We start from the raw sequence: 22,341 nt of genomic DNA on the forward strand, positions 1-22,341 counted from the left end.
CCTAACCCCCACTTTGTTCAAAGGGCAACTGTTGTTACTCTGAGCTAACTCTTGTAAGATCCTAATAGGTTTGGATTGATAGACATTCAAGAAGTTACTGATTATAAGGACTGATATCCTTCTAAAATTCATGTTTGTCCAGTAAGATTATCCCATATGTTTTCCTTCCTTTTCCAGTGGATTTCTAAATGTCAGGAATTCCTATCTTCATGAGCTGAGACATAAGGAGTCTACAAAGCTTCTAGTTTACAAGGCTCTCTTTCTCATACATTGTTTCAGGAAACCTTGGGGAAACCCAGGGAGACAGTCAAACCCTAAATATCATTCCTTTTCTATCAGGCGGGGACACTGAGACCAAAACACCCATCCGTCCCTGAAGGTATCAGAACGAGTAAACGAGAGAACTGGAACTTAGAACCTAGAACTCTAACGCTCTCAGTATTGCTCCACCACACTTCTCCACGTTACACAGTGTTGATTAAGGATCACCCACTTCCATAAAGCAGACTGATGAGCAGCAGTGGTCATTTGAAGCTGAGATCTCAGCTGAAGAGGGTAGGTCTGGGACAACTCTTGCCTTAGCTTGAGATTGGCCCTAAGGATTTAAATCATGGCTGAACATCTGACTGGGGTACAAGGGGAGGGATGCCGAGGATGGAAGAAGCTAGGCCCAGCTGGGCTCTGGGCAGTTTTTAGTGGCACTCAGGTTTACAAAGCGTTTTTGGAGTAACTCTGAAATATTTTTTAAAGTGATAAAATCTCCTCTCTCCTTCCATTTATATCTCATTGGCTAGAACCCAGTGATATGGTCACCTCTGGCTTGAAGGCAGGCTGAGAAATGTAGTGTTTTAGTTAGCCATAATGTCTCTCAGCTGAAAAAAAATTGGAATATTTTTACAAGGGAAGGTAGAGATAGGTAATATTTGAAGGCTATGAAGAGTCTCTACTACAGCTTGCTTCTTGAACATATTCCCCTCATCTTATTCCCTATGCACCCCCCTCTCCTTCCCCACCCTCTTTTGCACACTGCATTTAGAAAAAGACCCTACTGCTAGAAAGCCAGAGACCTTACAGAGCAGAAAAGATGAGTCTGGTTGAATCTGAGTCAAACTAGGGATTTTGGTGCTATGATTACTGTACCTTATTATCAATGTCATTTATGTCACCAACAATAAAACTTACTGGGTACTTTGAATGTATATGGGAAAATACCAGATGTGTTAGGAAATATAAGATAGGATTCCACTTTCTGATCTTGACTTTCTCATTTAGGGGAGATACTGTTTCCACAGATAAAGTTTCCATAGAAAGATGAAAGAACTGTGAAGGGTCTGAGATTTTCCCCTACTTGTAAGCTAACAAGCCATACTCCTACAGTGTCATGGGTGCTGACGTAAGGCTCCAGGGTCAGAGATAAAGGACTTTATTATAGCAATAATCAGAGCATCAACCTTTACTCATGCAAGTTCCCCAGGCCCCAAGAGAGGAACCCTGAGCTTAAGGAAGCAGAGTCTTTTATAATGGGCAGTAAGCATGCCTGCTCTTTTCTCCAGAAGGAAGCGCTGCCTTCTATATTCCAGGGCTATTTGCTATATAATAACATCCTATATTTACAGTCCATCCAGAACAAAGGTGGTGAGTGTCTGTGCTTGCAAGATGTTCAGAAACATGACAGACCCGGGGGGAATTGTCTCTCACCAGATATAAGGCAGAGCATGCCGAGTGCCAGCCAAATACAAGAAACACTAAATATTGTTGATGTGCCCCTTACAGGTGAGAAGCGAGCACTAGGGACTGTGAAATCTGAAAAAGCAGCTGGACTTTGAAAGGAAGGGAGAACCTGGACCAAGAGAGGGGAGAGAATTTCTAAGTATGCATTCAGGTGTAGGAATGTGACGACGTGTTTGCAAACCCACAAAAGACCAGCTTGCTTGAAAAGACCACGGTTTATTTAGGAAACCTGTGGGAGGTTGGAACAGGTCTCTGAAGGGCCTGGAATGCCCAAGAAAATTTTCTACAGTAATAAGGAGGACAGTAACAGTGCTAACTGGCCACATGGCATAGGATGGGCCAGAGTGGAGGCGATTAGAGACAAAGCAAAGAGACTACCAGGAGCTCAGTGCAGCGGCCTAGGCATGAAATACTGAATACTTGAATGTCCGCCACCTGGCAGGAGAACACACCTGTATTTATTCAATTTTGTTTCCTTTACTGTAGACCATCAAGGCAAATTTTCTAGGTCACTTTGCATGTGTAAGGATTGATTTATAGCTTCATTCACAACTCCATTACTTTAAGTGGCATTTTCACAGACTTTCTCATTCAAGAGGGTGTCATCTGAGTGTGCTTGGTGCTGGATTCTCTCATGTATTTTGGGATCAGGCCATTCCCTGGGGTGAGCGGTCAGGTCCAAAGGAGTTCGGGGGATCCTTCCTGGCCAGCATCAGGGAGGGCTCCGGTGTGGGGACAGACTGATAGAGGTGACACATCTGTCCTACAGGGGCAACCAGTTACAATATCAGCTCTATCCTCCCTAATTGGAGGGCACTAACAAGCAAATGTGTTGAAGAGCAGGGGCCCCTTGATAAAATAAATGCTTAACGTCCAAATCTTTAACCCTTGGGTTGGAGATTGAAATTCAGTGTCGTGTACTGGTTTCTTATTATTCTTAGTAATAGTCTTGGCTCCTTGAGCTTGTTGCAAGCAACATGAGCAAGTCTCGCACCTGCCTCTCCACAGGTGAATGAAATGCCACCTTAAATGTTCCGTAGGCTCACATCATCTTCTGGGGGCCTCCCACAATCCTAGGTCTTCAGCAGTTCCACAGTGAGGCCAGTAGAACATCAGTGAAGACTTTGGCAGACCACCTTGTAAGCCAACTCCTAAATATTTTTAACAGAGCCCATGGCTGACAGGAGTCAAATTTTATATATTAAGAGCGTATTAAAAACACGGCATTCCCAATAATTTATTATGCACATGCTCATAAACACATTACACTTGTCACAGAACATATATTTGTTGTAAACCTTCCAGAGGGAAATAAATAACACTTACCTAATGAGAAGGCAGATGACAAGTGCACCAAGGTTCCCACATCGAAGCAATATCATGATTGGCAATCTTTTAATAGGAAATCCCCTGACAATTGGCCACCTGGGGTGTGTGGGCCCCCAGTTGGGAACCACTGAACTTGGCAAAGGAGCAATGATCCCTATGGCCTTACTCAGGCCCATCATTAAACTGTTCCCTGAAACTGAGCCTGGAAGTTTTCACAGCCGGTGACCAATGTAAGCCTTCAAAGCGAACTGGAGTGCATGATGAGGGCTCATGTCAAGAAAAGCAATCTGTCATAAGTGAAAAAAACCATCAAAGTGTGCTAAATTATTGACGGAAAATTACCAAACCCAGCGCACTGTGTCTGATTGTGGATACCACACTTGGGGAGGAATATAAGCCCCAAAATGTGATAAGTCACAGGAGATACATTCAGCCAGGTTGGTGAGGGGACACAAAATCATGCCACATTAGGCATGATCAAAGAAACAGGATCCATGTGGATAAGAGAAGACTCGAGAGTACATACTAACTCGAATACTCAAATAGTCCTCCAATACTCTGAAGGTTGTCAAGAAGGTTCTCCCAGGGACACGGGAGGTAGACACCTGTGATTAAGGGGGAAGACCATGAAAACGGATTTAAGTTTAAAAAAATGGGAGAGAAGAGGGATGTACTTTCTGATAGAGCTCCTCAAAAAATGGATGGGATGGTTTGGGAGATGCTGAGTCCTCTGTCATTTGAGACATTCAAGCTTTGTGCAATCATATTGGATAAATATTGCTGAGAGACTCAAGTCTCTGATCATTGAACAAAGTGACTTTAAGTTATTTTCACCCGCAGGATTCTATAATTCTATGGGTAGGGAACTTGATCTGAAGTAGAGTATTCTTATGAAAACTTCACAACCTTGACTCACAATATACACTGAATTTGAACCTATATGGTAAAGAAATTCACATGAATGAATAGTATATATTTACATTCAGTTGTAGATAATTATGTGAGCTGATTTGGTCTTGACGAAGCTGAAGGTCTGATTCGGTCCCCCAAAATTTATACCACATTTTGAGTTTTCTCCCGGGAAGCTACCTTTTCCAGTTGCAGAGTTTCATTTGGTTGTTTGCCATCACCTGGAACACACACTTATGTACACATATACATACAAATATTGCTCTAACATTTTGTGTTGCTTCGTTATATTAAAAAACAACCTTTTTGTGTTATATAATGTCCACCCAGTTGTAAATTCTTACTGAAAACCACAGAGATCACAGGTGGAAACACTGTATTTCCAGCATTGGCAACTCAAAGGTATGTATGTCGAATAGCTAGCAATATGTACAAAGTTAGGTAGGAATTAGAGAAACTAATTATAAAGGTTAAGGGAAAAGTCACGAGAGTAGAAAACGTTGTACTGCTCCAAAGACAAGTGAAAGATTTTTATTTAGGGTCCTGGAAGATCAGTTCCCTTCTCCGGGCTTCATCAGTGTGGAGGCGAGGGGCAGAGCAGGTGTCGAGGTCCCTGTCCCCCAGGGGCTCTCAGCCTCAAGGTTCTTAGCCTGGACGTTGGTCTTGCTGCTTTCTGGTCAACAGTTAACCCTGCGTCTCAGAGGAGCTGTAAAGGGGGCTCAGGGAGACTCTTTTCTCCATCTCTACAACAGAGGCCAGGGAGGCAGAGAAGAGAACTAGGAACTGATGCATTCATTTCCTTCTCACCAAAACTAGCATTAAATGTGCTGAAGGTCAGGATATCCTGAGCTCTGCCATTACCTGTGTTTCTTAGGAAAGCCTCCTGCCGAGGAAGGGGTAGAGGGCAGAGGGGGCTCACCACTAAGCCCAGGGCATGACCAGTATACCAACAGAGGAATAAAGACAAGAACTCTTGTAGAAAAATGCAGCGAATTCTGAAGACACAAAGACACACAAATGCTGGGTTTTTTTTAGGATGCTGATAACGACATTTTAAAACATTTTCTCATGTTTCAGAAGACTCAGGGGAGTGAGCCAATTCCTTATGTTTCGTTGTTGTTATGAAGATATATATATATATTACTTTTGAGGTGAGTTTGTCTCTGGTTTTCACAGAGAAACAAAACATTGGGTAACATTAAAAGCATCATGATCCTTGGGACCTGGCCTGCACACTCTCCCTCCCCATCCACCTCCCAGTTGAGGTGTCTATCCTCCCAGTGGGGGCCAGCAAGCCTTGCACTCTGGACCCTGAATCGCCTTGACACCTGTTACTCGATATTCTTTCATTACTCCACTTTTAACCCAGGTTTTATCCATGAGACCTTGCCCTTTGTAGTGTTACAGGCATAAATGTGTGCTCAAAAAGTAATCATCCTCTTGTAGTAGCTAAGGCATGTGTGAAAGTTCTCCCTCCACTACCTGGAGTGTTTGATTCACAGGTTCTGCTCATCCTGTACTTGCATCCCATTGTCCATCCACAGAGGGATGGACAAGCAAAATATATGCATATACACTGGGATATTATTCAGTCTTAGAAAGGAACGGAATTCAGATACATGCTACGACATGGATGAACCTTGAAAACATGCTGAATGAAATATGCCAGAGACAAAAGACAAATAGTGTGCAATTCCATTTATATGACGTACTTACATAGTGAAATTCATAGAGACTAAAAGCCCAGTAGTGCTTACCAGGGGCTGGAGGGAGAAGAGAATGGGTAATTCTTGTTTAATGGGCACAGAGCTTCATTTGGGAAGGAGAAAATGTTCTGGAGAGGGACGGTGATGATGGTTGCACAACAATCTGGATGTTCTTAATGTCACTGAACTTCACACTCACGAACATGGAAATGGTAAATGTTATCTCTTACCATAGTTTGTGTGTGTGTGTGTGTATACACAATGCACACAACGTCCTGACCTTACCTTTTTATGCGTGGGGCAAATGATCTGTCTTCCCATGTGTGAAAGGAGTGTCATTTTTTCCCCTAACCTGCTTTCGAACAGGGAGGAAAGTTAGAAATCAGGGAAACTTGTCACTAGCCAGGCCCATTTTCCCTTGATTTAAACAACATTTAAGGATAAAATGGCCAATCTGAAGTTAAAAAAAGGGGGAGGGGTGGGAGAGACAGGCTAAAAAAGAAGAGGAAGGAAAAGAAGGAGGATAAAAATCTTGTAAAAATTCAGAGTGCTTACACTTGCGGTCGAATGGAACAAGTTTCGTTTTTATTTGGTACATGAACTTGTCCGAAGCAATGTACTCAAAGGGGAAATTCCCAAGCAGCAGTGCTGGGTTTGGAGTCATTTGTCAAGTTAACCATGATGTATTTTCTAACCTTGAATGGCGTCAGCTGGGATATGTTCCATTCCATCCTCTTATAGGAATCCAAGTGAACAATTCCCAACAAACAATCGTTCAGTCTACAGAGAGTGAAAACCTCCACGTCCTTTCTTTAGTGTTGACCACATTTTTCCATGACCTCCCAGGTGGGGAAACACAGTCAGATAGGAAAATGAGGACTAGAACCTTATACAGAGCTTTGGAACAAACACAGTGTTGGTTGGTGTTAGAAGAGACCAAGACTCCAATCAGAAGGCAGTGCTGGGTTTGGTACAAGATAGTCACTTAGGAAGAATGGAAAAACTAGTAATTCAGGCCTGATAAATATTTGACACAAACTTAAAGAGTCCAAATGCTTAATTCAGTCTCTTTTTCAAGTACTTGAAACAAGTGGATGGTCTAATAATGAAATTTTAGCATTCAGCCTTGTAGTATTTGACAAAACAATGGAGTTAATACCCCAAACTACAAAAAATGTAGTTGATTATTCAGCTGAAAATCAATTTGAAGACTCCAATAGATTTAAAATGTAAAACTTTATACTTACATTATAAAGTATATGTTACATTCATTTACTTCATTTGAAGAAAAATATGCCAATATTCCATTTGACTCAGAAAACTTGATATAGCCACCTTACCCATGAATAGCCACAGGAAAAAAAATAAACTTGGCTGTAAATTAGTTTCCCTAGTTTCTGAATGTTCAGCTATGAGTTCTTCTGCCCCTTGTCCAAATTCAGACCTAATATTACTACAACAGGGGATGTGGTATCTATATATGAAAAGTAGGAAGCTGGGAATTCTCCAGATCATTTGGATTAACAAAATGTTTCTCTTGGAATATACAATGAATTAAAGCAATATTTTTTAAAGAAAATGTATTTTTCTTAATTATAATTTATCATGTCAATTTCCTCTATTCTCCCTTGTTTGAATGTTAGTTAATACTGACAAAAGGTATTTTCCTATGGTACTAAAAATTTTTTTTTAAAATCTAGGTCTTGGCCTCACTGATATGAGGAATTCTTAATCTCAGGAAACAAACTGAGGGTTGCTGGAGTGGGGGGGTGGGGTGGGAGGGATGGGGTGACTGGGTGATAGACACTGGGGAGGGTATGTGCTCTGGTGAACGCTGTGAATTGTGCAAGACTGTTGAATCACAGATCTGTACCTCTGAAACAAATAATGCAACATATGTTAAGAAAATTTAAAAAAAGAAGAAGAAGATAGCAGGAGGGGAAGAATGAAGGGGGAGAAATCGGAGGGGGAGACGAATCATGAGAGACGATGGACTCTGAAAAACAAACTGAGCGTTCTAGAGGGGGGTGGGGATGGGTTAGCCTGGTGATGGGTATTAAAGAGGGCATGTACTGCATGGAGCACTGGGTGTTATGCAAAAACAATGAATCATGGAACACTACATCAAAAACTAATGATGTAATGTATGGGGATTAACATAACAATAAAAAATTAAAAAACTAATGATGTAATGTATGGTGATTAACATAACAATGAAAAATTTTAAAAAAAATCTAGGTCTTGGGATGCCTGGATGGCTCAGTTGGTTAAGCGTCGGCCTTCGGCTCGGGTAATGATCCTGGGGTCCTGGGATCAAACCCCACATCGGCCTCCCAGCTCAGCTGGAAGCCTGCTTCTCTCTCTGCCTGCCATTCCCCTTGCTTAAGCTCTCTCTCTCTCTCTGACAAATAAATAAAATCTTAAAAAAAAAAAAAGCCTAGGTTTTTTTGGCATTGGTCTAGAATCTAGACATCTTCTATATTATGTAAACAGAGTCACCAGAATTTAACCCAAGTGACTACTCGATGCACTAGATTCAAAGTGAATGAACCCACCCAAGAGACAGCAAGAAAATGCACAGTCAATTCTTGACATGCTGTTGCCATTTGGGTTCATGTGAATGTGGGGAGAGTGGGAAAGACTGCATTTGTTGACAAAAATTGCTGGTCACCCAAGGCCAGATTTTTTGGCTTGGATTGTTTTGGGAGAATTTTGCCAACAATTTAGGAAAGATGATAAGTTGGACATTTGTCTAAGACTTGTATAGCCTCCTGGCTGGGGCTGACTATCAATATTAAAACACTCATGTTAAAATGGTCCTCTGAGGTTTAGTATCTCGAGGCTAACTTAATGTGCTCCCAATTCCATTTCACCTGAATCCTAAAAGCTACGTGTGTTCTTATATTCCACGGATGTTGAGTTGCGCTGGGTCAGCCAAACCAGCAAGCTTTGGGAGTTGGCGGAGGAAAACATTTTGAAAGAGTCTTAATAGAACATGCTTTTTAATTATAAGAGGGTGGGAAGTGAGGAGATTTTTCCCTAGGTAATTGAACCCAAATGGAAACAAGGTTTTGCAAAAATGGAATTGAATTGAAAAATATCAGTTACAATGGAAACTGATGGCTGAACCCAAATGGAAACAAGGCTTTGCAAAAATGGAATTGAATTGAAAAATATCAGTTACAATGATGTCTAGGGTATTAAGTCAAACATTGGCTTCCTACATATTTTAGTCCACATAGGTCCACAAAATCCACCCATTTATCCATCCACTGATGAAAACTTTTACTGGATGTTTACTGTGTGCCAAGGCCATGGCTGAGTATTAGACAACACGTGATGTGTACGGGAAATGGACAAAAAGCACCTCCTGGCTCTGCAAGGAGCGCCATTCTCAGAAATGGCTCCAACCAGACAGGGACGACTGCCTTATGCCACCTAGTCTCTCTACCACAGACATTTTCTCCCGATCCAGAAGGAGGAGATGGTGATTCAGATGGTCTTTTGAAGCATGTGGTTAATGTCCCGTTTTGCAATTGACAGGCATCAGGATGAAACCTTGATGATGGAGAGGCAAGCACATTAATGACACAAAGAATGGCTTGTAAGTGAACTCATCCACGTTTTGAAACCCAGTGAGAGAATGAAACATTTTGCTTCTACAGACACAGTGGGTGCACAATGACATCACAGTTAAAGAACCTATTCCAGCGAAGACCATCCATTCAGGGACCGAGCCTGATCCAATTTTGTATTTTCAGCACTGTGTTTTGCTCAGAGGAGGTGCTCAAAAAGTCCTGTTTTATCTGAAGTGAAGGTAGTAGAAGCCTTCTGCCTGACAGCATGCATAGTTAGAAGCTAGCAAGTGCCCCCCGTGCAGTGATCCATGTAACTTAATTTTGCCACCGTGTATAAACAAAGACTGCCCTGAGGTATTTTCATTTCATTTATCTTGGAAGTCACTCAAGGCAGAGTTCAGAATTAAGAAATTGGATATTATTTTGGATACTGGTGATGGGCCATGAAAAATAAATTAGGTCCTTTAAATAGTAAGTATAACAAAACTCAAGAATTAGCCACAGGGAAAAAAATGGCAAAGCAAATTTTTAAATAAAATTTTCTGTAATCAGTTGAATCTTTTTAGAATTCAGACAATATAATAGACTCAGAGCTTTGCTGTAAAAATAAAATTGCCGAAATAATGATATGAAATAATGTAGAACACTTCATTTTTATGAATTCGTTTTTCAAAAGAAAATAGAGACTCTGCCAATTTAGCCCTCAGTAGCCTTCCAACTGTGTAAAGCATTAAAATAATATATGCTATTTAAAAATTATTAGGGATCCATTAAATTGGCAAGATCTCAGATTTCACGTGTATTGAGGGTTTTGCTTTGGTGGGAAGCAAATGCTATAAACTCCCTATTGGAATGAGATATGTTTGGATGCGAGTAGCAGTTTTCTTCTCACCGGAGGGGAAAATGCTGTATAAATAAGAACAGTCCATTTTCATCCGTTGAATTCTTCTCCCAACATCAGATAGCAACGAAACAACCTGCAGGAAGCAAGAAGAAACCATCTACCCATCATGGATTCTCTCTTTCATAGGATTTGGATACGCCAAGGGGAAGAACTGTTCTCCAGCTCCTTCAATTGATGGCTGCATCCGGGGAGCCTTGTTACTGCTGGCTTTAGTACCTACATGAGGCCGCTGATTCTATCAGAGGCATATTGCATCATATACTGCTGTTCTGTTGCATGAGCACACATCTCTCCGGTCAAGGAATGATAGCCTTTCTGGGGTCTTACCCTCTGTTGGGAGGCCGAGCATCTGACCCAGCCCAGGTGGGGAACTCAGAGTCAGAAACAAGGGATATAGTTCATCTGAGTGATCTGCCCCCACCCTGTCTCTTTATTCCCCCTCTTCTCGCTCTCTTTTTTCCCTTTATCGTTGGTAAGCACCCCAGTATATGTCTACCGGGTGGTATAAGCTATTATAGAAACAGAAGGTAATAAGACTTTTCATTATGGTACAGAAACCTATATTGGGCATCTCTTATAAGCATTCCACCATGCAGGTCATAAAGGACAGGCAAGATGAACAAGGCATAATCCCTCCCTCTTGGAGTTTACAGTCTAAATGACTGAGATCAGTTCACAGGTGACTTGGTGTTTCCACCATATTGATTGGTCCAATAGTCTCTGGTTACTGAGATGTGGTCACAAAGACAATAGGGAGGAAAATCGCCTTTCCACCAAAGCAAATTAAATAACGAAGACCCAAATTGGAATCCTTACCATTTTCTGGTTTAAATGAACTTCTTATGAATATTTGCCTACTTAGAGGAGCTTTTGTTTTATACAATAGTAAAGGAATCGTATGATTTTTTCTTTATTTCTTTTTATTTTTTCTTCTCTATTCCTTTTAATACAGTTCAGTGAAATTATCTGGGTATTCAGTGGCTTGATTTGTTATTTTTTAGCATTGTGAGAACTTTCAGAAACACAGTCATTCTAACTAAGAGCAGTGAAATATAAGTTTTTTAAAATAGTTTTTAAAAGTTAGATATGTTCAGGGGCACCTGGGTGGCTCAGTCGTTAAGCATCTGCCTTCAGCTCAGGTCATGATCCCAGGGTCCTCATCGGGCTCCCTGCTCCACAGGAAGCCTGCTTCTCTCTCTCCCACTCCCCCTGCTTGTGTTCCCTCTCTCGCTGTGTCTCTGTCAAATAAATAAATAAAATCTTTAAAATAAATAAATAAATAATAAAAGTTAGATATGTTCATAGTTTAGTACCCAAAGGTGAATAAAATGAACAAATCTTATGAAATATTAGTGGGCTCTAGGAAATAAGACATTTTTAAAAAACCCTCTGTGAGCAATAGCCTTTACATACATTTTCCTCAAAAATCAAAGGGTAAGAATTAAGAAGAAATAAGGAAAGCCTTATCATTTTTAACCTTTGAGGGTTAAGTATTTATGAAGAAATAAAAGCTGAAGATGTTATATATTTTTTGAACATTAAAAGAAGCATAGCAACTGGGCTATGTGATGAAATAATATTGGCTATGCACAAAGAATTTTTAAAGTCCATTATTCCTGGACACTGAGGTTAGAAATGCAGTATAGACAGAGTTAGAAAAAAGAAATCACTTGATAGGTTTATGAGAATAAATGTCAATTTATTTGAAGGCAAAGAATTGAAGTCACCCTGTATAATGGCAAACACAAAGTAGGTTCCTAATAAATACTAAGTGCATTTGGGAGAAAACAATGCATTTTTGGCTTGGAGAATTAACAAAGTCTTCTAGACTCTTCATGGCTTCTTCATTATGGTTAAGCCTCTACAGGGCTTCACACCTGAACTGCACTCTGGTTAAGAATCCCCCCCCATCTCTGGGGCAGCTCAGTATAGAAATTGGAATAGTCCCCTTCTTAAGCTTCTACCAACACTTTGCCCAACACAAACACACACACACACACACACACACAATTTTTATACTCAAATGCATATTTAATTAAATTTAAAAAAATTAAAATTTTAAAATAACCGTTTCAGAGTAAAAACCAAACCAACCAACCAGGCAAACCAGTTTTTGGAGTGAATTGGCTCATCAAAATTGTGAATTGGTCACTCTGGTAGCCTTTTGCAGTCCCAAACCATGAGAGAGCGCTAACTCCTGAAGAAGGGAGGGGAGGTGGGCAATGAGTTCTGAGAGTAAGAATCACACTGACCGCTTACCACCTCTTCTTCTTCCTTTCCTTACCCTGTCGCTCCCTTAATCGTGGCACAAAGTTTTCAGCTGTCATTTGGTTATTTATCATGGAAGCCATTATTGCTCATGGGAGAATCTTTCTTTTAAAAAGGAAAACAAAGAAAAAATTCAATGTCTAACACACGGCTATGGAGTAATAATGATATGCAAGATGCATTCACATATATTTTACGTTTATCGCATACAATTTCCTTCAGCGGTCACATCTCCGGTACATTAACTTTAAAAGTATTATTTTTATGGGAACCTTTGTGATACTTCATGGCTGAACTTGACAAAATCAGATTTTCTTTGCTCTTTTATTTTATAGAAATAGATATCTTATATACATATAAAGAGATTTATTATAAAGCACTGGCTCACATGATTATGGAGGCTGAGAAGTCACAAGATCTGCAGTCGGCAAGCTGAGAACTGGGATAACTGATGGTGTAGTTTCAGTTGGAATCAGAAGAGCTGAGAACCAGGAAAGCTGATAGTATATAGTTCTAGACTGAAAACCGCAGGTTTGAGACCCAAGAATAGCCCATGTTTCCATCTGAGGCCAAAGGCAGGAGAAAATTGGCGTCCCATCTCGAAGGTGGTCAGGCAAGGAAGACTTCCCTCTCACTCGTGGGATCAGCCTTTTTGTTCTTTTTTTCATCAACTGATTAGATGAGGCCACACACATGGGGGGGCAATGTGCTTTACTCAGTCTACTGAATCAAAATGTGACTCACCCACAAACACCCTCACAGACACACCCAGAATAACGTTTGACCAAGTGTCTGGGCTCCTTGTGGCCCAGTCAGGTTGACAAATTAACCACCACACCATTTGAGATTCAATTATCTGATTAAATGACAGTTGATAGATTCACATGTATAGAATTATGCTTTTATCGTTAAGTTCAAGTATTTGACTATAGAACATTGGAGACTTGAGGGTGCCTGGGTGGCTCAGTCAGTTAAGCGTCTGCCTTCGGCTCAGGTCATGATCCCCAGGGTCCTGGGATCAAGTCCTGGGTAGGGCGCTCTGCTCAGTGGGGAGTCTGCTTCTCCCTCTGCCTCTCCCCCTGTTTGTGCTCTCTCTCTAGCTCACTCACTCTGTCTCTCTCAAATAATAAAAATAAAATCTTCTAAAAAAAAGAATATTTGGAGACTTGAGTAGCTTTTTTTTAAAAAAAGATTTTTTTTACTATTTTTTTATTATTATGTTATGTTAATCACCATACATGACATCATTTGTTTTTGATGTAGTGTTCCATGATTCATTGTTTGCGTATAACACCCAGTGCTCCATGCAGAATGTGCCTTCTTTAATACCCATCACCAGGCTAACCCATCCTCCCAACCCCCTCCCCTCTAGAACCCTCAGTTTGTTTTTCAGAGTCCATCATCTCTCATGGTTCGTCTCCCCCTCCGATTTCCCCCCCTTCATTCTTCCCCTCCTGCTATCTTCTTCTTTTTTTTTTTTTTTAACATATAATGTATTATTTGTTTCAGAGGTACAGGTCTGTGATTCAACAGTCTTGCACAATTCACAGCACTCACCATAGCACATACCCTCCCCAATGTTTATCACCCAGGCACCCCATCCCTCCTGCCCCCCACCACTCCAGCAACCCCCAGTTTGTTTCTTGAGATTAAGAATTCCTCATATCAGTGAGGTCATATGATACATGTCTTTCTCTGATTGACTTATTTCACTCAGCATAATACCCTCCAGTTCCATCCATGTCGTTGCAAATGGCAAGATTTCATTTCTTTTGATGGCTGCATAATATTCCATTGTATATATATACCACATTTCTTTATCCATTCATCTGTCGATGGACATCTTGGCTCTTTCCACAGTTTGGCTATTGTGGACATTGCTGCTATAAACATCAGGGTGCATGTACCCCTTCAGATCCCTACATTTGTATTTTGGGGTAAACAGCCCTATAACCACTAAGGAAATTGAAGCTTAATTATAAGAACATATTATGAGCAACTATATGCCAGCAAATTAGATAATGTGGAAGAAATGAATGCATTCCTAGAGATGTATCAACTACCAAAACTGAACCAGGAAGAAATAGAAAACCTGAACAGACCTAAAAAAAGATTTTTTTTATTTGACAGAGAGAGAGAGCACAAGCAGAGGGAGCATCAGGCAGAGGGAGAGGGAGAAGCAGACTCCCCACTGAGCACCGAGCCCGACACGGGGCTCAATCCCAGGACCTTGGGATCATGACCTGAGCTGAAGGCAGACACTTAACTGACAGCCACCCAGGCGCCCCTTGAGTAGCCATTTTAAGGAGAAATTAGCCTTTGCAGGATTATCTGCAAAGCTATTGTTGGAACAAAAAATCTTCTAAAACTCTTAGGCACTATTTAATTAGTTCATTTATTCATCTGTCAATCATGCATGTGTTTGACAAACTTCCTTTGAGTATCTACTATGTGCCCACATGGTGCCTGGCAAGGCATTCAGATGCCAAAGGAGAGAAACCTGCTTCCTGTCAGCCAGGAACTAAATAAATTAGGAAACAAAGTAGGCTATTTATTTGACCTATAGCATTATGTTTCAGGTATACAACATAATGATTCAATATACATATGTATGAAATGAAGTATTAATGGTGGGATGACCACACATCTTACTGCCCAGAGCAGTCCCCCTTTACATCTGCTGTTGTGAAATACTAATTAAAAGAACTCTGTGTTATTTGCAAAAGTATCCTAATTTGGGTGATAAATTATGCGGCCACCCAGCTATAGGAGATGTGATAGGAGTTTCTATGAAATAGGCGATGCCCATGAGGGAGGCTGAGCTACCGCTGGAGTGAGGGGAAGGAGAGCTCTCAACAGATCCTGAGATTGGGGCATCTAAGTGGCTCAGCCATTAAGCATCTGCCTTCGGCTGGGGTCATGGTCCTGGGGTCCCGGGATCAAGTCCCACATTGGGCTCCCTGCTCAAGGGAGCCTGCTTCTCTCTCTCCCACTCCCCCAGCTTGTGTTCCTGCTCTCGCTGTCTCTCTCTGTCAAATAAATAAATAAAATCTTAAAAAAGAAAAAAAAAAACCAAACAGATCTTGAGATTGGCCCTGACAAATGAGGACAGGTGTTTACTGGACAGAGGGAGGAAGAGAAAGCAGGCTCTGGGCGGAAGGAGCAAAAGGCATGGATCAGTAGTGGGTGCAGGACCACCATAAATATTTTGACGGATCTGGGGCGGTAGGAGCCAGGGGTTGGGAGGAGGTGGTAAGGCTGCAGGAGTTCCCAGTAGCCCAACCCTGAAGGCCCCTCCGGGTTAGGCTGAGGAATCTGAACACATCCTCTTGCTCAGGAGGACACGGGCAGCGTCAGGGCAGATAATGGTGTAGGTTACCTTTGTGCTTTTGAAAAATAAACCTGTCTGTTAAAAGCTGACTTTCTGGGAAAAAGAAAAATTGACTGAGTATTTACCACATTGAACCAACTTTGAAAACTGAGGTATTCGAATTGATGGCATCATTGTCTTCACCATCACAATTTTAGGGCTTTTTTTAAATCAGAGGATTATCAAGCTCTAGGCATTAGGCTAACCAGGTGACGTACACTGCCTCCATTAATCCCCACATCCTTACCTTTTGAGGTAAATGTCAGATCCCATTTCCCGTCTGTGGGAGGGTTGGGAAGAAATGCTCACCCTTTCAGAAGATAGAAGCAATCATTTCAGGTTAGGGCGTTTGATAATGTTTCCAGAAATGTTTTCACTTTCTCACTGCTCATTCAGAAGCGAGAGCAGGATCCAGAGGAAGGAGAGCGAGACTTCTCTCAGTTTCACATGGGGCCCTTCTCAGACAGCTGCTCCCTGTGTGTTGTCACCAAGGTTATGATATTCTGAGTGTGCTCCATGAATTCACGTGCTTCCTCAGAGACTATTTGCTTTTAAATTTTTGATGAAACCATGAGTAGGAAATGTCATTTAATCATTCCAGATCCCAGGGGAAAGAGCAGATGGGAAGGAAACTTTCCTGCTTCTGGTGCAGTGACTATTTGTTACCCTTTTTCTGAGAAAGCTCTAAGTCACACCTGTATAAAGAGCTCGACCTCCAGACCACACCTGTGTTTCGGGCAGTTATTTACTCAGCCACTCACCGCAGCAGGGTCTCCTCACCCTGGAAGCTGCAAGAGGTATGGACGTAAGAGAGTAACAGGCTTTGGACTGCAATTCTCATTGCTCTTGCTGAAGAGACCTTGGCTGGCAGAGCCGAAGGAGGCGGGGCCCCAAGCTTGCACCTTGGACCTACTGTTCCTTTCAGTTAACTTACCTACATCTTCAACTTCAAATTCTGACAGACTGGACAGCCGACTTCTTCCCTCTGGGCCAGGTAAAATAAAGACTCAATAGACAAGGCATCACCCAAATATGCGAACTGAAGTCGCTGATGATGGAAATTCTCACACAAGTGAACATTTTAGTGAGGAGTGCTATCAGGAAGGCCCCAAGTGACCCCAAGTGGATAACCTTTAGAGAGCTGGAAGGAACGTGAGGATGGCTTTTTCTACCAGGCTGGAGATACAGTGTACAAGAAATGCAACTTGGGGCGCCTGGGTGGCTCAGTCGTTAAGCGTCTGCCTTCGGCTCAGGTCATGATCCCAGGGTCCTGGGATCGAGCCCCGCATCGGGCTCCCTGCTCAGTGGGAAGCCTGCTTCTCCCTCTCCCACTCCCCCTGTTTGTGTTCCTCTCTCGCTGTGTCTCTCTCTGTCAAATAAACAAATAAAATCTTTAAAAAAAAAAAAGAAATGTAACTTCATGGAGCGACTACAATTCTATTTCAAGCCATCGTTCGGTCAACTCAGGAACTGTCTTTGTCCCTAGTGTCACCTCTGAATTCTGGGGTGGTTTACACAGAGCCAAGGCATTCGAGAAGCTCATCTAGGTACTGGTCATACGGTAATTCTGTTTAATTTTTGAGGAACGGCTATGTTGTTTCCACAGCGGCTGCATCATTTTACCTTCCCACCAGCATACACAGGGGCTTCCTTTTCTCAGTATTCTTGCCCACCAGTGAGTTTTATAACAAGGGTGCTCTTGGCACTTGGGGGTCAGTCCTTCCTCCTTATGCAGGATTGTCTCACTTTTTGCGGAATGGTTAGCATCCCTGGCCCCACCCACTGTTTGCACATAATGGGATAATGTTTCCCAGTTGTTGTGACAAACACCCACCCCATCACTCACTACACTTTCAAATGTCCCCTAAAGGACCTAAGGGGTAGGAGGAAGCTGTCCCCTTGAAACCCCTGGCCTATGCCTTGGATATTTTTTTTTTTTAATTTAAATTCAATTAGCCAACTTATAGCACATCATTAGTTTCAGATGTAGTGTTCAATAAATTATCAGTTGCGTATAACACCCGGTGCTCATCACATCACATGCCTTGAATGTTTTCTGATGCCTTAAGGCCTTGTCTTTGGAAACTCGAAGTCCTGGAAGAGGCCCTTTTTTTCTTTGTCTTGCTGTCACATCACTTCCTTGATTCAATAAGCAAAGAAAGGCCTAGTTTAATTAGATGGAAGGGACGGGGGAGCGGGTGGGGAGGGATGAGAGAGAGAGAGAAAAAGATTAATATTTCAAAATATGAACTCACCACAGAAGGATTTCTCATCTTGTTCACTTTCTTCTCTTGAGTAACTCTGTTACTCTATCATTTTTATTTTCTTGTCAGACAAATTTAGATTTTCTAAAAAGGCCTAGACAAGCATACAACATGTCCTTCAGAAAAGCATATGAACTATATTAACAAAATGAATACAGTGACGAGTATCACTCCTGTCCCTAAAGGAAAAACACCCCTGCATGTGTCTCTCCCTGACTCTCACACTCCTCTACTCTGCCACCTCACTGCTGACCCCTGCTGGGTGGGCTTTCCACACATCAAGCAATGCTGTGAGTCCAGCTGGGCGTCTTGCAAGTGAGCTCAATTCCAACACTCTCTACCCAGAGACAGCATCAGATTCCACAGGTTAAGGGCTCAGTCCCACAACACTACCCCCCCCCCACCACCATTTCAAATGCCATCACTTGGCATTTGATGCCATCACTTGGCATTGAGACAATCCTGCATGAGGAAGGACTGACCCCCAAGTCCAGGTTGTCGCCTGTGTTCCTGAGCAATCGGCTATAAATTTGTGGTGCCCATGACCATCCCCAGCTTGGGTTGATTAATTTGCTAGAGTGGCTCACAGAACTCAGAGAAAGTTTATTTACTAGACTACCAGATCATATATAACTCAGGGACTGCCAGATGGAAGACACGCACAAGGCAAGGTGCGGGGAAAGTTTGCAGAGCTTCCTTGCCCTCTCAGAGCCAACCCCTCTCCCCACACCTCCAGGTATCCAACTCAAAAGCTCTCCAAACCCTTTCCTTTTGGTTTTTATGGAGGCTCCGCTAGATAGGCATAACTGATTCAATCACTGACCCGCCACTGGTGATTGATTCAACTTCTAGCCTCTCCCTTCCCTGGAGGTTGAGGGCTGGGACTGAAAGGTTCCCTGGCAACCAGCCACCATCATGAGGCAGATAGAGATGAAGGGATTGAATTTGTGACCAGGACAACCTCATTGATGGGCAACTCAGTGTCTCTGAATGGATGAAGAACATGGAGAACTAGATGAGCCTCTCAAATGCCTTGGCTCTTTGTAAACCACCCTAGAATTCATAGGTGACACTATGACATTCATAGGTGACAGGACAAAGAGTTCCTGAGTTGACCAAACGATGGCTTGAAATAGAATCGTAGTCGCTTCATGAAGTTACATTTTTTGTACACTGAATCTCCAGCCTGGTAGAAAAAGCCATCCTCACGTTCCTTCCAGCTCTCTAAAGGTTATCCACTTGGGGTCACTTGGGGCCTTCCTGATAGCACTCCTCACTAAATGTTCACTTGTGTGAGAATTTCCATCATCAGCGACTTCAGTTCGCATATTTGGGTGATGCCTTGTCTATTGAGTCTTTATTTTACCTGGCCCAGAGGGAAGAAGTCGGCTGTCCAGTCTGTCAGAATTTGAAGTTGAAGATGTAGGTAAGTTAACTGAAATGAAGAGTAGGTCCAAGGTGCAAGCTTGGGGCCCCGCCTCCTTTGGCTCTGCCAGCCAAGGTCTCTTCAGCAAGAGCAATGAGAATTGCAGTCCAATGCCTGTTACTCTCTTATACCCATACCTCTTGCAGCTTCCAGGATGAGGAGACGCTGCTGCGGTGAGTGGCTGAGTAAATAACTGCCCGAAACACAGGTGTGGTCTGGAGGTCGAGCTCTTTATACAGGTGTGACTTAGAGCTTTCTCGGAAAAAGGGTAACAAATAGTCACTGCACCAGAAACAGAAAGTTTCCTTCCCATCTGCTCTTCCCTCTTAGGTAAATGCTCTTATCCTGTCATTCAAAATATGTTTCCCCAAGATCTTGGGGTGTGGGTTCATCATTGGAGCTCACACCTACAGACAGCTGGGACCCTCTCCCCTTCCATGCCAGCACAGCCCAGAAGCGGCCTTCCATGGGAGGTGCCTATATTCTATTCTTCCTCTAAGGAGGAAGGGAGGTGAGTTGAATGAATATGACAGAGCTTCTGGCCTGAGATATCCAGCATGTGATCTTGTTTGTGTTTTTCTGTAAAGGAATGATGCTAAACCCTAGTGACTGGGTTTGGCTCCCCCAAACACCTGGATTTTAGTATCTGAAAATTTAAGCTAATTAGAAAAATTGAGTTCCTACTTACTATAGCTTTCATCTGCTGATATCCATTTAATATGATTATTCCCAGTGTTAATTTCAAGTTCTAAATACAGTCTCACATAATAGGTGGCTCACATAGCATCTCATCTCTTCCTTTTACTAATTCTACTGCAGCTAAGTGTTCCCTGGGCTACTCAGGCAAATCCTTGTAATCCTGGGCATGTGGTCCTTAAGTAACTAACCTCTTGTTGGAAAAAATACTACTCCTGGTCTTCATCACATTTCTATACTCTACTGAGCCCAGGTTTGGGCAATTTCCAGTTTTCTTGTGTCTAGAGACTTCAGCTGCCTGTAAGACTTCTGAATTTTCTTGTTTTCCTCCCACGTCTGCTGTGGAGCTTCTCACAGTTTTAGCTCTCCCTCTGGCTCGCTCTTGCTCTCTTTCCCCCCTCACCCTGGGAATTGAAGGTTTGTGCTCTGAAGTCTCAGTAACGTTGGCTTTTAGTGAGACCACAGTGCAAAATAATAAATGAGATTTTAAACAATGTTTGAAGTGGGTGCGAGCCATGTTGTACGTTTTAAGACTGATATTCTTGCAGAAGCCATTGTGGAAGATGACGAAAGGCAAATGAATCACAGATGAGGGTGAAATGAAACCAATGAAATAAGGAAAATGAACAGACACAGATTTTAGAAATGTTTTTTTATTCCTAATTAGGCTTGATACCACCATGTTTGGTTACTGGAATGTTTTCACTCCCGTCTTCTGACCTTCTTAAAACAGGAAACAAAGAAGTTACTCCAAGGGACCCACATTTCAGTTTCAATGCGTGGCACAGTTAGTTCATGATAAGAGTCTAGTAGCCATCATAACTTTAGTCAACGCTCAGCTTCTCGGTGCAGTGGGTGCTGCCGGGATAGTATTTCATTACTCATGGCAATATGACATTCACTTCCATAGCACTACAGAGTTCCGTTTCTAACCTGGCATGTAATAATCATAAAATAAAATGAGTGAATAAGAGAACTACAACATATAGCTCTGGTAACCCATTAATACCCAATTTACTAGCCCAGATATGCATGGGAAACCAAAATGGTACCCAAAATGACAAAGATATGAATAGAGAATTTTGTAATTTTAGGTTGAAAATACCCAGCTAGATGAAAGCTCTTAAAAACTGAGTATAATCGTTTATAAAAACCAAAAGCACAATGAGTTATGTTTAAAACAAAAAACAAAAAAAACTAACTTTAGGGAACTGAATTTTTCATGGAGCCAAGCTACCACCCCACTGATAGACTTGCTAACCGACAAAGAGAAAATGCTTCTTACTAGTGAAAAGAACTGCGTTTGCCATCACATTAACTCAGTGACCAAAGTCGATGTCACCAACAGTGGGACAACCAGACTTAATGTGCTGCTGATGTCATGCACTCCGAAGCAGATATTCTCACTTATCGAATATTCTTCAAAATGTATAACCTGAATTTCATCAAGACTTTAGATCTAAGGGATAGGCAGAAGATGAAAGAGCAAAAGAATCAAAAGTCCAGAATTGGGGCATTCTATAAGACAATTGGCCTCGCCTTTTCCAAAAATCAACATAGCATGTGAAAGGGGTATATGTGTGCTATTCTAGATTTAAAAAGACCAAAGACATAATTATTGTATGTGCTACTCAACTGGATTCTAGAATCAACTGGATTCTAAACTGGAAAAAAAATCTATAAAACCAAAGTTACAGTTTAAATATGGACTGGGTATTACATGATCCTAGGGAATTAATATTAATTTATTAAGTGGGATATATTAGAATTTGGTTATGTAAAAGGATGTGCTCATTTTCTGCTGATGCATGTGTAAGTGCTTGGGGTGTTTAAAATAGTCCAACAACAAGAGAACATATGAAGCAAAGATGGCAAAATGATTATAACTATTGATTAAAGGTATTAGGTCATGGGTATTCACTGTACTATTTTTTTCTATTTCTCTGCATATTTGAACATTTTTAAAAAGATTTTATTTATTTATTTGACACAGAGAGAGAGACAGCAAGAGAGGGAACACAAGCAGGGGGAGTGGGAGAGGGAGAAGCAGGCTTCCTGCTGTCTCTTCTCTGTCTCTGTCTCTTCTTCGCTGTCTCTCTCTCTCTGTCAAATAAATAAATAAAATCTTTAAAAAAACGTGCGACAGTGTTTAGGTACTTC

The 22,341-nt window shown here is 41.8% G+C and overlaps 1 long non-coding RNA gene across 3 annotated transcripts in view; it reads right to left on the reverse strand.

Moving 5' to 3' along the window:
* Positions 1-20,829: 20,829 nt before the first annotated feature.
* The window catches only part of LOC123847473 (uncharacterized), a 34,970-nt gene continuing 33,458 nt past the window's right edge, over positions 20,830-22,341 (reverse strand). For all 3 annotated transcript variants that reach the window (XR_008506501.2, XR_006791554.2, XR_010409640.1), the window contains exon 3: positions 20,830-21,114. This is a non-coding gene — a long non-coding RNA (uncharacterized LOC123847473). The remainder of the gene's footprint in view (positions 21,115-22,341) is intronic.

The sequence above is a fragment of the Mirounga angustirostris genome, unplaced genomic scaffold (genome assembly GCF_029215605.1).
Source record: "Mirounga angustirostris isolate CCGP_5_RB_7025 unplaced genomic scaffold, mMirAng1.0.hap1 SCAF_2, whole genome shotgun sequence".
NCBI classification, from domain to species: domain Eukaryota; kingdom Metazoa; phylum Chordata; class Mammalia; order Carnivora; family Phocidae; genus Mirounga; species Mirounga angustirostris.